The following is a 14,793-nucleotide window of genomic DNA, read 5'->3' on the forward strand; positions in this document are numbered from 1 at the left end:
TCCCAATTGTGGAGAAGCTCGCAAAAAAGGTTTATTTCTCAAAAAGCTCGCCAAAGGAGACTCGCAAGAAAATCAAACCCGTTTGTAATGACACACATACTTGAACTTTGGGTACAATTACGCGCACACATCAACATAAAGTTGCCATGTTCATAGCATTGATGTATCATTAGCATGGCAATACACTAAAAATCTTCACAATTGAGCATCGATTGAGTGATCTATTGCAATCCTCAAAGCCAATTTGTGATACACACATCAACAATATGGTCAATCCTTCATCATAATTGGTAAAAATACCAATTATTCATTCACACATTGGATTGCACATGCCATTGATTGGCATACACACCCAAATTTAAGCCAAAAGTATATGCAAAAAAATCCATCAATTCCACAAATGCATGCATGCTCAATTTCTAAAAAATTATTCCTAATTCACCTAATCAAGCAATGCATACACTTCCAAAATTAAGCAAAAAACTCAAACTGGCTCAATTGGCAATGCAATTAGGCCTATCCCTAATGCTTGCACACACATTTCGTGCACATTTCACAATCAAAAAGCATTTGGGTGCCCCAATTGACCATCAATCATTGAATCAAGTGGTCTTCAATTGAGCACACACACTCAAATTTTGCACATTTTGTTTGGCAATTAGGCATATCCAATGATTGCAATCGCCTAATCAACAGATCAATTGCATGATTGTACATTCAAATATCATCAATTTTCTCAATTATGCATGCACACACTCAAGATTAGGTGCATACACACTTGAACTTTATGGCTACTTTTTTCCCTTTTTGGTGCACTACACTACAAGAGGTGGTGAAGGTTTGTGAAGGCCTTAGTGACAGAAATGTATTGGGACAATTTTATCCCCGACATCGCTAAAAATGTCGATATTAGCGTTGAAAATAAATCGTCGCTATAAATGTTGCTATGTGTGTCGTTATAAGAGTCGCTATGTGTGTCACTATATAGTGACATACATAGCGACGTTGCAAGTCCAAAAATAGTGAGAGTGATTATGACGTTGCAAAGCCCTGAATAACGACACTAATAGCGATGCAGAGCATAGAAAAATTTGGTGCAAGGGCAAACAATGCCCTACCACCCAATCAGCCATATATATTGAACACAGAACAAAAGCATAGAATTGACAAAAGCAATGTTAATTGATAAGAACATAGATTTGACAAAATCATAGTGAACTGACAAAAGCAGTGTAGAATCAAATTAAATTATATTGTTGTTCACAATCTATAAAAAAGTATTGTAGAACCAAATTACATTGTTGTTCACAATTTATAAAAATTATATAACCAAAAGCCATTATAAAAAACTCTAAAACCAATTTACATTGTTGTTCACAAGCTACAAAATTGACATATACACATCATCTCTTAATATGCTATATAGAAGTAAGCGTCGCTAGTTTGACTTCGTCGTTAATCTGATGTCTCATCACGACCCAATGGCGTATCTGTCAAATTTCACAAAAAAACAATAAAAATTTTCCTAAGTTTAAACATACAAATATAAAACAATCTAACAACTTATTATTAAAATACAATAAATTTTAAAGCTTAAAATTAAGTAATTACCAAGCCAGGTCAAGAATTCAAATGTCCATAAGGACTTTTAGGACCTTTCTATGCAAACTCGTGCTTATATGGCGTGGGGTCACGTCCAATCATCAACCACTATTCAGGACATACAAAGAAACTCCCTAGCTTTTTTTTTTTTAACCTTTTTTTTTTACCCTTTGTCGCCTCAACCTTGCACTGCTCCACATGCTTGACTTTGACTCCCATCTTTCTCTATCTGACTCTTCCCTAGCTCCTTTTGGTCTTGGCCTACTTGGCCTTGCTTTTGCCCGGACATCCCTAGGTTTGGGCCCCTTTGACCTTGCTCAGCTTTGCCCACCTAGCGGCTTCCTAGCTCACCCCTTTCCTTCTTCCTCTTTGCCTTGCCCGGTCTTGATTTGGCCGACCTCCCCTTTGTACACATGAGGGCTCATCCCTTAGCTCGCCTCGCAGGACCGCTCTCTTACCTGAGGGGGGGAGGCAATAGCGATGTCGCTATTTCCCTCCCTCTCAAGTTCAAAAGCTCGGGGGCCCAACGGCCGCGGGAACTGCCCCTGCCGCGTCATCTACTCCAACTCGCACGCGAGAGGGCCGCTCCTCGCGCCGCCTCACCGGCCAAAACCGCCACGGGTACGCCCCGCAATGCCGCTGCGCGCCACCGCCTACGACAACACAGCGCCCATCGCTCACGGCCATGGCCACGAGCTCAAGGGCTCTCTTGCTTCACAATACTCCAAGGGGGTTGCGTTCTGCCCTTTATACTCCGTACTTAGCCAGCACGCGCCCGCATATGGGATTATTACAGTGCCACGTGGCGGCCCCCGGGAGAACCTCCCTACAATGACCCCCAAGGCCTTCAAAAACCATTTTTTAAACTAAAAAAACCTTCCCTTTTTTGCTTGCACTGGGTACTCTACTATGCCTTGTTTAATTGGCCTATGCACCGCCCGTCAAACCCTGCCGAAATCCACCGTGTTTATCTTCAAACTACCTGCCTCTGGTCCCACTTTGAGATTCCCAAGGCTAACATCCGAGGCCGTAAAAAATGCCAAACGGCATCTGCCACTTTCCTCTCTGCATTACCTCCCGACTTCGTCCTGCCACATCTAATTGATCGAGTGTCCGATTGAGGCACCGTTGATTTGTGCTAGCTCCACATGATACACCCCTCCACCGAAAACCTTGGCGAGGCTCGAAAGACGCCAGATGGCACATTTCCTCGTGCAGTCAAATGAGCTCAGACCCGGCCCTCGAAAAATCTTCAATTGACCTTAACTTGCTATCCAGAGCCCTTATTTACGATCGGAAAAGACAGGCATGCTCCACAACTCGAGCAACACACACATATACACTGATATCAGCCCGGGCCACCTGTCCCCAGTTGCCCTGTCCGTCGGGGATCTGCTACACACTCTTTCTTTAAACTGCAATATCTTGAGCACCGGGGCTCCGTTTGACGAGCCATCTAGACCGGCTTCTAGAGCACGCTGAACTCTACATTCTAGAGCTTTGACTTGGCATTTCGGACACCTTCATCTACCATCCCAACTGGACCATCCTACAGCCTTTTCGGCCTAAAACACCGCGTTAAGCATACATTCCCGCTATCCTTTGGCTGCCTAGGACCTTGGTACTTGCCCTAGCCTTCTGCACTGCACTCGACTGCACCCTTTGCCTGGCATAGACCACCTCTTAGCCTCGACCAACTTTAGCTGCACCAACGTGGTACAATTAGCCTCTATGGAAAGACAGGTACCAAGAAGCTTTATAATATGGACACAAGGAAACGATTGGAAGAGCTTTATGAAGATGAGGATGAGTCTAGTGATGAAGACTATTCCACAGTGTCTGACGAGGACAGTGATAGTACTACCAGCAGTGATGAGTATGTTGATGCTGCATTTCTTTTGATGGATAAAGAAATCCAGGAGTCTGGTTTATTTGCATTTGCGAATGAATTTGAAGATGAAAGTGAAGGGCCTTATGAAGTGATTAAAGGGCTGATGCAAACCAAGGTTGAATTGTCAAAGAAGCAAGATTTGATGACACAAATGATCAGTGGAGACCTCTCAGCTATGGAGAAGGAGATATATTTGCACATGCTGACTAGTTTTCCTAATTTGTTTATTACTTCATATGAAGAGATTAGAGGGTTCAAGGGAGAAGAGATGCATATAGAACTGAAGGAAGGTGTTAAGCCAGTGCAGCAAAGGCTAAGAAGGATAGGCTAAGAGCAGATGGAAGCCTTGCGGGAAGAGGTGGACAAGCTATTGAAGGCAGGGTTCATAGTCCCTGTGGAGACCATAGAATGGGTGAGTCCAGTAGTAGTCAGTCCAAAGAAGGATGGAAAGTGGAGGATTTGTGTAGATTTAAACCCTTAAATGCAGCCACTAAGAAGAACCCATATCCTCTTCCATTCATTGATCAGATCTTGGATTCAGTGGCAGGTTATGAGAGGTACAGTGTGTGTGATGGTTTTTCAGGCTATTTTCAATTGAAGATTTCTCTTAAAGACCGCACAAAGACAACTTTCATTACGCCATGGGGCTGCTATTGCTACACAGTATTTCCATTTGGGTTGTCAAATGGACCATCCTTCTATCAAGAGAGAGCAAATTGGGTATTGGCACCATTCATTGGTAGTTGTGTTAAAGCTTTTATGGACGACTTCTAAGTCTACAGCAGTAGGGTTGAACACCATGAGAAGTTGCAAATGGTATTGGCTCGATATGATGAATGTAGAGGACAACTAAATCCAAAGAAATGTCATTTAGCACAGCCAAGGGTGAAGTTATTGGGCCACATGGTGTCAGAAAATGGCATTGAGGCTGATCCAGACAAGGTTAAGTCTATTATTCTTCTTCCATCACCTACGAGTACGAAGCAATTGGCAACCTTTATACACAAAGTAAAGTACATGGCACGGTTTATTCCATTGTCTTCTCAGCTTCTTTATCCATTACAGCAAGTGGCAAAGCATGATCCATTGCAATGGGATGACAAGTGTGAAGAAGTGTTTCAAGAGGTGAAAGAGGTGTTAGGGGGGTTGTCAGCCATGCAAGCTCCTGATTGGGAGAAAGTGTTTTATGTAAATCCATCAGTAGGGGATGATGCCATTGGAGCCATGCTATTGCAAAAGGGAAAGGGCAGCCATTATATGAGGCTAGTGTATTGTGCAAGCCGAGTAAAATTGGTAGCAGAGAGGAAAGTCTCGGAAGTAGAGCTAGTCATGGCCAGTGTAATATTTGCTTGTCGACGATTTCGTCATTACTTGCTACCACGACCTTTTGTTTTCTTGAAGAGTTACACTTTTTTGCCACAATTAATTAATGGCACTAACATGTCAAATGTGGTGAAGAAATGGGTAATTGAGCTGCAAGAGTTTGAGTTCTCTTTCTTAGTGGAAGATAGTACAAGAGCTACCCTAGACGATTTGTTGACCTACAAGGTGAATCCCCTTCTTGTTAAGGAAGAGGTGGTGAGAAAGGTAGTTGAAGAAGTGCCATAGATCAGCAATGCACATGTGTTGTTCTTTGATGGCTCATACAGAAAGAGCCATGATGCGACTTCAGGGGGTTTGGCACTTTATGATCCAGAGGGGAAGCTAGTATGCAAGAGAGGGTTCAAATTGGAGCGCATAGTAACAATGAGGCTGAATATGCTACTTTGGAAGCCGGATTACACATTTGTTTGAAGCATGGGATTAGAAGATTGAGCATAAAAGGTGATGCCTTGTTAGTTGTGAAGCAAGTGTTGGGTGTGTGGAAGAGCAAGAACACCTCATTGAAGGAAATGTGTTTCAGAATTAAAGGCCTGTTAAAAAAGTTTGAAGCATGGAGCATCAGACACATTGAACGTGCTCTAAATGGAGAGGCATATGAAGCAGCTCAAAGCATGATTGGGGATATTTGTGTTGAGGACCAATTTACCTCTTTATCATGGCCGGGAAAGTTTGGCTTAAGAAGAGTAGTTTTTGCTAACAGGAATTATTCCAAAGAACATTGAGAAGTCTAAGAAGTATGGTTTTGTGCGTAGAGCATCCATGTACAAATTGATTGGTGATGTCTTGTACATGAAAGGGGCTGATCTCGTGTTGAGACGGGTACCTTGGTGGGAGGAGCTTCACATAGTGTTGGAAGAGAATCATCAAGGCGCATGTGGCGGCCATTTTTCTCTAAAGATCACCTTGCATAAGATCTTACAAGAGGGGTATGTATGGCCTAGTTTGCACAAGGATGTTCACCATTGGTGTAGGTCTTGCGATAGGTGTCAAGCATTTGGGAAGAGAGTGTTGAATCCAGAGCTACGAAAAACCATTATGGCATTTGATGTGTTTGAAAAGTGGAGGATTGATGCAATAGGCCCGTTACCTATCACAAGCAGGGGCAAAAGCTATATTTTGACTGCAGTGGACTATCTCTCTAGATGGGCAGAGGCTATAGCAGTAAAACAGATCACTGCAAAGGATGTGGCAAAATTTGTGTATGATGAAATATGTTGCAAGTTTGGGGTGCCATTAGAGATACTTTCAGACAAGGGGCCAGGCTTTAGAGCTAAACTATTGGACTTTTTATGCGCAAAGATGAAGATTAGGCACCAGCATACCACTCCTTATTACCCACACTGTAATGACTTAAATGAAAGATTCAATGGTGAGTTGGTGCAAATTCTTTTGAAAGTGACAGAGCACCAAGGAAGGAATTGGGATTTGGAATTGCCTAGTGCATTATGGGCTTACCGTACTTCGGTGAAGACAGGTACAAGGTTTACTCCATTTCATTTGGTGTATGGAAAGGAAGCACTATTGCCTGTGGAAGTAGAGTTGCCTACTGTCAAGATGTTAGAGAAGTTTCTTGGGCCGCCTAATGATGCGTTCAAAGAGAGGCTCTTACAGTTACAAGAGGTTCAGTTGGATAGGATGAGCGCATTGGAGCATTATGGGCAGATGCAGGATAGGGCTTTGGCAAAGATAAATGAAAAGGTCAAAAGTAAGGGTATCAAGAAGCATGACTTGGTTTTGCGCTACAACAGTAAGCTGGACAACACCTTCCAAAAGAAGTTTCAAATTAAGTGGGAAGGCCCTTTCAAGGTAGTGGAGTGTTTTCCGAATGGTACATATCAACTGGCTAACCAAAATGGAATCCTACATAAGTCAAGGGTAAATGGATTGCGTCTTAAATTATATCATGTTAGATTGATGATGGTGGAGCAAGATGAGTTGTCTGTGGAGCAAGCAATGTTGGTGAAGAATGAGGAGACTTATGACACGGTGAGTCTCATATTGCTTTTTCCTGCTGCTGATCATGAATGATCTAGCAGGCTAGGGGATGGGCAAATTATGTTAGGAGTTTTTTGGAGCAAGAGATTGCGCATATGTACATACCCATGCATGGTGCATCGAATAAAGGATTGCCCATTTTCCAAAGCCAGGTGGTTATGTGGGGCCCACATGTGTGCAGGTAGGACAGCATATACATAGTGCATCGATTTTCACTATCACTAGTACTAGTGTGTTTTTTCCATAATAATGAGGAGTTAGTAGCGCGTAAAACTTCTCGAGGAAGCTATCCGTGGGCCAACGAAATGAGGTAAGCAGGTGCGTCAGATGGCATCTAGTGGCGTCAGGAGGTCGAATGGGGTCAATACTTGCACGTGGATAAGTACGGACACAACGTGGGTGTTTTCTTGTGATAATTATGCAAAAAGGTCATCATGAGGACCATCTTTTGGGTCCACTTCACGTGCTAGCGGGATGCATTATTGAAAAAAGTCGAGTGCCAGGTGTGCGTATGGATGCAGCAAGGTGACAACTATGCACTACGAGGTCAGTTTTTGCCATGTTCGGGGTCCGTTTGAGGTCATCTAAAAGGCCAAGAGTGCCCAACTAATAAAGCTAAGTGTGGGAACTGAAAAAACGGAGAGAAGACCAGAAAAAACGTGGAGAAAAGAGGAGGAACCGCCGCAACTGTGTTTTTGATGTTTTTGGAGCCTGTTTTGGCCCTAAACTGCTCATCCGAGGTCGGATTTGAGCACTTTGACATTGTAGACTGGGGTTTTGGGCCGTTCCGAACGCGATGGCGCTGTCCATTTTGTCAAATTCCTCACTGTTTTTCTGTTGTTTTGGCTGTGTAAGTTTCTCCTATGAGCGAAGCTTCTGCTCCAATTTGTGATTGTATCTGGCATCTTTTACCCATATTGTGTGAGCTATTTTCCTCATTGGTGTTAGCCCAAGCTCAATTGTATCTAAACATCATAAATTCTCCTCTTTTGAGCTGAGTTTTTTGGGTGTGTGTGCGTATGTGTCTCTCTGTGTGGAGTGGGTAAACGGATAGTCTCTCTCCTCTCACTCCATCGGTGTGTTCCCTGTCTTGACCAGGTGGGTTGTGTAAGCCGAGTGGTGCCCCATAGTGTGTTTGTGTATCATCCCAAGAGTGTGTGTCTGGTTGCTATAGAGGCGTTGTGTGTGTTTTCATCCCGCTCACAACGTGAACCAAAATCACTCGTCAGAAACCAATATTTTCACGGTGGAAATATTCCTTTTTGCCAGAATATTATGGCCGGACGATGGTCAGAAAGTGGTCGGCGGAAAACGACCGGCTAGTTGGTCGGTTGGCCTGTGGCAGATGGGCAAAAGTCAATGGCCAGTGGCCGATGGCCGATTTCAAAAGAGAACTTGTCTTCTCAAGGACGGCCACACATGGGCAGTTCGCAGGGTGCGATTTGGACTTATCTACACAAGGGCGACTACACATGGCTGCCTCTCATGAGAGAGGGCAGCCCTTTTGGCCTATAAAAGGAGGCCTCTTCTACACACAAAAATGGATTGTGAAGCATTGTGGTGCATTGTGAAGTTGATGTGAGGTGGTGAGAGTGAAGCAAGGCGGGAGCTCCAAAAGGGTATAATCCCTTTGTAATCTACTTTTTGTTTTGAAGTACTAAAGCCATTGAGTGGTTGCTTTCCCATGGACGTAACCCACATTGGGTGAACCACGTATATCGTGTGTACTCTTGAATAACACGTCTTGAGTTCAACTCCTCGTCGGCTAGATCTTTAAGGTCTCTTGGGATAGTTTCCTACGACGTTAAAACTCTCTTCTTCTTCTTCTTCTTCTTCTTCTTCTTCTCTCTCTCTCTCTCTCTCTCTCTCTCTCTCTCTCTCTCTCTCTCCTCTATAATCTCTTGTGTGTGAAAATTATCTCTCTTCATTAAGTAATCTACTCAATTATCTACTTAGCTACGTCATATTTCCTAACAACTAGTATCAGAGCAAGGTTTGCTCGTAGCTAAAGTATCTCAAGGAAAGGATTCCTTGAATTGAGTGGGAGTAATGGTGGAGGAAGGGAAGCTCAAGATTGAGAAGTTCAACGGCAAAAACTACCAACAGTAGAAGATGCAGATTGAACACTGTCTCTACCAGAAAGGCCTCTATTTGCCAGTAGACGGTCTTGCAAAGAAGCCTGCAACGATGGCAGATGAAGCATGGACTTTCCTTGATCAAAAAGCATCGGGAACAATCTGGTTAAGCTTGGTGTCAACGGTGGCCTTCAATGTTTCGGAGATAAATACCACGGAGGACTTGATGAAGTCACTTGACGACCTCTATGAGAAACCATCCGCATCCAATAAGGTATTTCTTATGAAGAGCTTGTTCAAGCTAAAGATGGCAGAAAATGGTTCAATTGCAGAGTACCTAAATGATTTTAACACAAACATAAGTCAACTTCAATCGGTGAAAGTCAATTTCGATGACGAAGTGCGAGCTCTCCTTATACTCTCGTCTCTACCAGATAGTTGGGGCAGCCTTGTGATGGCTGTAAGTAACTTTATCTCTTGCACAAATACTCTTAAGTTTGATGTTGTTGTGGATGTTCTCCTAAGCAAGGAAATGCAAAGGAGAAGCACAGGAGAATCATCAAGTGTTGCACTATCAGTGGAAACAAGAGGAAGGCCTAAGGAGAGTTTCAAAACCAAAAGGGTCGTGATTGCTCAAGGCGGAGCAAGTCACGCACAAAGTCAGTTCTTGAACGTTGGAATTGCGGCAAGAAGGGTCACATCAAGAAGGATTGCTGGTCCAAGAAGAAGAAGGAATTGGAGTCTCAAGACAACAAGCCAACATCGGAAGTTAATGTGGCAGGTAAAGTAGAGCAAGATGCTCTAATTCTCTCATTAGACAATGTATCTAATTCCTGGATAGTAGATTATGGGGCTTCATTCCATGCGACACCACATAAGCAACATTTCCAGATTACACCAAAGGTAATTTTGGGTATGTATACTTAGGAGATGATGAAGCTTGTGAAATTGTCGACAAAGGTACAGTTAGTGTCAAAACTGGTAATGGAAATGAATGGAAGCTTAAATATGTTAGGCATCTTCCTTCTCTTCGTAAAAAATTGATCTCTACAGGACAATTGGACGATGAAGGTCACAACATTGGATTCAGAAACAAACGTTGGAAGATCTCAAAGGGATCTTTGGTGGTTTCCAAGTGAGAAAAGGTCGGTACACTTTACTTGTCTACTGTTAGCACACAATCTTCAACTTGTGTAATAGCTATGGAAGTCGACAGTGTGGTGTGGCACTATTGGCTTGGGCATATGAGTGCCAAACGAATGCACATCCTTCAAACAAATAAGCTTCTACCAAGTTTGAAATAAGTGGACTTAGAGTTCTATGAAGATTGTGTTTATGGTAAACAAAAGAGGGTAAAATTTTAAAAATCAAGAAATGAAAGAAAAAATAAAAAGCTTGACTTGGTTCATTCTGATGTTTGGGGTCCTGCAAGTACACCATCACTTGGTGGCTCATTGTACTATGTAACATTCATAGATGATGCGACTAGAAAAACATGGGTTTATGTCATGAAGACTAAGTCCGATGTGTTTCCCATATTTCAAAGGTGAAAAGCCTTTGTGGAGAATGAAACAAGTACCAAGGTTAAATGCCTCAGATCCGACAATGGAGGCGAGTATTCCCTCCAAGCTTTTGAAAGCTTTTGTGCTAGCAATGGTATTCGGAGACAAAGGACAACCACAAGATCACCTCAACAAAATGGCATTTTTGAAAGGATGAACAGAACAATCATGGAGCGAGCACGAAGCATGCGTCTACATGCAGGCCTACTGCTTGAGCTTTGGTCGAAAGCTGTAAGTACATCTGTGTACTTAATTAACCAGTCACCCTCAACGGCATTGGATGGGGGAGTTCCAGAAGAGGCATGGACAGGTAAACCAGTGAATTATGCATTTCTCAAAGTGTTTGGGTGTGAGGCTTTCATGCACATAGATAGAAGCCTAGTCATAGCTAGATGCAAAGTCCAAAAAGTGTTTCTTCATTGGCTATGGAGAAGGTGACTTTGGGTATCGCCTATGGAATCTTGAAGATGGTAAAATATTTAAAAGTAGGGATGTAATTTTCAACGAACAAAATATATACAAAGATTACTTGGAAAGAAAACAAACGAAATAAACAGGTGATGAGTACATGGAGCTTGAGGACGGTGAAGACTCAAGGCGTGCAAATGGTGATAACGTGCAACAACGTCGACCAAATGAGGAGCCTCAACCTATTCTCCGAAGATTCACAAGACCAACTAGACCTCAAGAGATGTTTGTTCCTTCCTTCAACCATCTCTTGATCTCAGATTCTGGAGAGTCAGAATCATACGAAAAAGCTATGCATCACGAATCCAAAGAAGAATGGATGAAGAGCATGTAAGTAGAGATGGACTCACTACATCGCAACTAAACATGGGAATTGGTTAAGTTGCCTAAAGGTAAGCGGGCACTGCAGAACAAATGGGTGTATAAGTTGAAGGAAGAAGAAAGTGGGAAGAAAAGGTACAAGTCCAAGCTTGTGGTAAAAGGGTTTTCTCAAAATAAAGGCATTGACTTTAATGAAATATTTTCTTCTGTTGTAAAAATGAACTCAATTAGGCTTGTCTTAAGCCTTGTGGTGACTGATTATAATTTAAATCTTGAGCAAATGGATGTAAATACGGAATTTTTTCACGGTGACTTAGAGGAGAAAATTGACATGATTCAACCAAAGGGGTATGAAGTAACAGGTAAGGAGAAAATGGTTTGCAGATTAAAGAAGAGTTTGTATGGTTTAAAGCAAGCATCAAGACATGGTACTTGAAGTTCGATCGATGGATTTTGGATCATGGATTTAGAAGATGCAACTCAGATCATTGCGTCTACACGAAGAATTTGGGAGATGGGAAGTTCATCATCCTAATGTTGTATGTTGATGACATGCTGATTGCAAGTATTAACATGCAGGACATCAAAGACCTAAAAGAGGAGAGCTGTCTCAATCTTTTTCAATGGAAGATTTAGGTGTTGCAAAGATGATACTTGGTATGAAGATATCAAGAGACAAGACGAAGAAGACAATAAAGCTATCTCAAGAGAATTACATCAAGAAGGTCCTAAAAAGGTTTGCAATGCAAAATGCAAAAATGGTTCTACACCTTTGGCTGGTCACTTTAAATTAACCAAGGATGTGTGTCCAAAGACACAAGAGGAGATAGCCTATATGTCTAAAGTTCCATATACTGCAGCAGTAGGTTCTCTTATGTATGCTATGGTCTGGACAAGGCCAGACATTGCACATGTAGGGAGTTGTAAGTAGGTTCATCGACAACCCAGGTAAAGAGCACTGGCAAGCTGTGAAGTGGATACTTAGGTATCTAAAAGGGACAACAACAAATGCTTTGTATTGTGGAGGCACTGATATTTTCTTTCAAGGGTATGTTGATGCAGATATGGCAGGTGACAAAGATACTCGAAGGAGCACTACTAGCTATATCTTCATAGTTGGAGACACAGCAATAAGCTAGGCTTTAAAGTTGCAAAAAGTGGTCTCACTTTCTAACACGGAAGCAAAGTTTGTAGCAATGACAGAGGTAAGCAAAGAAATTTTGTGGCTTCACAGACTCTTAGAAGAGCTTGGCTTCAAACAAAACAATTGTGTCTTGTACAGTGATAGCCAAAGCACTATCCATCTTGTGAAAGAATTCAGCGTTTCATTCAAGGACAAACCACACTGAGGTGGATATCACTTCATACGCACTCTTTTGAAAGAGGGACAGCTAAAGCTAAGAAAGGTTCGTACAAATGAAAATCCTGCAAATATGTTTACAAAGGTGGTCAACAAGGAGAAGTTGAGCTTTTGCTCATCTTCACTCGGCATTCAAGAATAAGAAGGCGGCTCAAAAGTCAATGGCCAGAGGTCAGTGGCCGTGTTCAAAGGAGGACTTGTCTTCTCAAGGACCACCACATATGGACAGATTGGAGGGTCCAATTTGACACAAAGACGGCTACACATGACTGCCTATCATGAGAGAGGGCAACCCTTTTGGCCTATAAAAGGAGGCTTCTTCTACACACAAAAACGGATTCTGAAGCATTGTGGTGCATTGTGAAGTTTATGTGAGGTGGTGAGAGTGAAGCAAGGCGGGAGCTCCAAAAGGGTATAGTCCCTTTGTAATCTACTTCTTGTTTTGAAGTACTAAAGCCATTGAGTGGCTGCTTTCCTGTGGACGTATCCCACATTGGGTGAACCACGATATCGTGTGTACTCTCTCTCTCTCTCTCTCTCTCTCTACTCTATAATCTCTGGTGTGTGAAAATTATCTCTCTCCATTAAGTAATCTACTCAATTATCTACTTAACTACGTCATATTTTCTAACACATTGCATCCCTCCAAAGGCATGACATAAAGTCCTTGTGCCCAAGATACTCTTAACAATGCAACTAAAGTTTACCTATGACAGGTGTAATGGTGGCATCATACCGCAATGTCACTAAAATTGCATCCATTGGTGGTCCCATTTCTTCAAGTGTGATTACAAGTCAAGCCGTTGATTTGGGTGAGATGAAGTTGACCTTGGCTCCTCTATCGAAGAGTATAAGGACTTCTTAATCACGTACTTTTCCCCAGGCTTTGCAAAGCTCTGTACTTTCATCCATCTGCTCTAGGATCGCTCCCATGAAGTCTGGAACCAGTCTTGCTTTTTTCTCTCCTTTCTTTACGTGCTCCTCTGCGGATTTTAAAGTTTTCGATTTGTCCTCAACTTGCTCCTTAGGTGCTTTCTTCGGACACTTTGCAAGGATGTGCCCTTCTTTTCCACAACCATAACATTGCCCTCTTTATAGTATTATGCATGCTGCTCTACTAATAAGTTCGAGTTGGTGGGTTTCTTCTTCTATTGCTTTCCCTTCTTCTTTTAGTCGTCCAAAGGATCTTTCCCTATTGAGGCAGACACTAGCTTGTCTGAGGGATAGGCCAAAGAGACAGAATGCATACCAAAGCCTTCCTTTGGCATGTCCCATAAGCCTCTGAATGGATTCCGAATTTTGCTTTGGGCAATACCGCCGCATCCCTTGTGGAAGATCACAACAAAACCGCTCTACCTACTCCTTTAAGGTGATCTTCCAAAAAGAAGCCATTGGCAAAAAGGTATCCCAAAACCTCTAACAAATAACTAACAAAGTGTCTTCTTTCGCCATCCTCAAATGATGCCAAGCCGTAATGACGTCCTCTTCGTACTCTTCCGACAACCATACCCGTGTGAAGATTCTTTTGAATTTAATCCGCTTCTTAGCTGATTCTCTTTGCAACAACAGGGTAGACCACCTTTCAAAAAAGACGCCGCCTTTCGTAACTTGGAGGCTTTCGAGAAACGACCTCCCGGAAAAAGTGATGTTAAACTATTGTATAAATGCAAGGGCTTGATGGGTATCCTTAAGCTTGAAAACGTGTCAAACTTAACCGCTTGACCCCATTCTTGATCTTCTTACCCTTTTTCTTGAGGTGATCATACTAAGTTAGAAGCATTAGGTGCTTCCGTTTCTTCCCATAGATAGACCCATATGCAAGGGAAACAGTGTCCGAATTGTAAGAGGATAATATGTCCTCCTTGAAACTGCTAGAATGCTTGTGGTGCTTTCTAGACTTCTTCTGAGGTCTTCTTTTATTGCTTTTCTTTTTCTTTCTCCGCTTCTTTTCCTCTGAATCCAAAAGAACTCCTCTGAGTTGTATGAAGACGAGGACGAAGACGGAGACTGGGATCGTCTTCGAAGCGAATACAATTCTTGTATATACTAGCCTCCTCGAAAGTGTATTTCCGATCCAGCTAGCCGGGATATCCCTTTGAACTCCTCTTCTTCTGAGAGTGCATTGTGGTCTTCATC

The sequence above is a fragment of the Adiantum capillus-veneris genome, chromosome 18 (assembly GCF_014529385.1).
Source record: "Adiantum capillus-veneris isolate H3 chromosome 18, ASM1452938v2, whole genome shotgun sequence".
NCBI lineage: Eukaryota > Viridiplantae > Streptophyta > Polypodiopsida > Polypodiales > Pteridaceae > Adiantum > Adiantum capillus-veneris.